The sequence below is a fragment of the Protobothrops mucrosquamatus genome, unplaced genomic scaffold (genome assembly GCF_001527695.2).
Source record: "Protobothrops mucrosquamatus isolate PMUCROS unplaced genomic scaffold, P.Mucros_1.0 scaffold34, whole genome shotgun sequence".
Lineage (NCBI taxonomy): Eukaryota > Metazoa > Chordata > Lepidosauria > Squamata > Viperidae > Protobothrops > Protobothrops mucrosquamatus.
The window spans coordinates 240279-241317 of NW_015386418.1; the positions used below are offsets into that span (position 1 = coordinate 240279).

Below are 1039 nucleotides of genomic sequence, written 5' to 3' on the forward strand. Positions count from 1 at the left end.
CTCTTGTTAGATAAATTAATCCAATCCGTCATCCATGTTAATGCACAAGAATCATAGTAAAGTATCAAATTTGGAGCTTTAAGTCCTCCACGTTCTCTAACATCTTGAATAATCTTAAATTTAACCCGTGCTTTCTTGCCTTCCCAGATAAAGCGATTCAAGTCTCTCTGCCATTCTTTCAAGTTAAGTTCATTTTTTAAAATAGGTATCGTCTGAAATAAAAAAAGAAACTTAGGTAAAATGTTCATTTTGATGGCCGCAATACGACCCAGCAAGGAAAAATGAAGTTTTTTCCACATTGATAAGTCTTTTTGTACTGATTTCCACAGTTTTTCATAATTATTCTGATAAAGTTTCATGTTAGAGGAGGACAAGAAGATTCCCAAGTACTTAACTTTACTAACCACTTCAAAACCTGATATTTGCATAAGTTGATTTTTGTCTTTAACCGTCATATTCTTTGTAAGAATTTTAGTCTTTTGAACGTTAGTTCTAAATCCAGCCACCTTGCCATATTGATGCAGCACTTGCAACAAAGTTTCCAGTGACTCAATTGGTTGAGACAATGTAAAAACTAAATCATCCGCAAAAGCTTTAAGTTTATATTCTTTGGCAGAAATTCTTAAACCTTTAATCATTGTAGAATCTCTAATTCTAGATAATAGAATTTCTAATGACAATACAAATAGTAAAGGAGAGAGTGGACAACCTTGTCTAGTACCTTTTTGTATATCTATAGGCTCTGTCAGGTCTCCATTTATAATTATCTGAGCAGTCTGTTTTTGATATATCGCCTTTATAGCTGTTTTAAATTGATCTCCAAAGTTCATATAATCCAGTAGTTTATTTAAAAACTGCCATTCCAATTTGTCAAAGGCCTTCTCCGCATCAAGAAAGATAAAAGCCGAAGGTATTTGATTATTCTTGTCCAAATATTCCAGTAAATTTACAATTTGCCTGATATTATTCTTCATATATCTCCCAGATATAAAACCAGTTTGATCATCATGTATATAATGTTGCAATATCTGCATCAGTC

The 1039-nt window shown here is 32.3% G+C and overlaps 1 protein-coding gene across 1 annotated transcript in view; it reads right to left on the bottom strand.

Annotated features, from left to right (window-relative positions):
- The window catches only part of LOC107283352 (vomeronasal type-2 receptor 26-like), a 10208-nt gene that overhangs the window by 8168 nt on the left and 1001 nt on the right, over positions 1-1039 (bottom strand). The gene's annotated exons all lie outside the window — the stretch shown is intronic.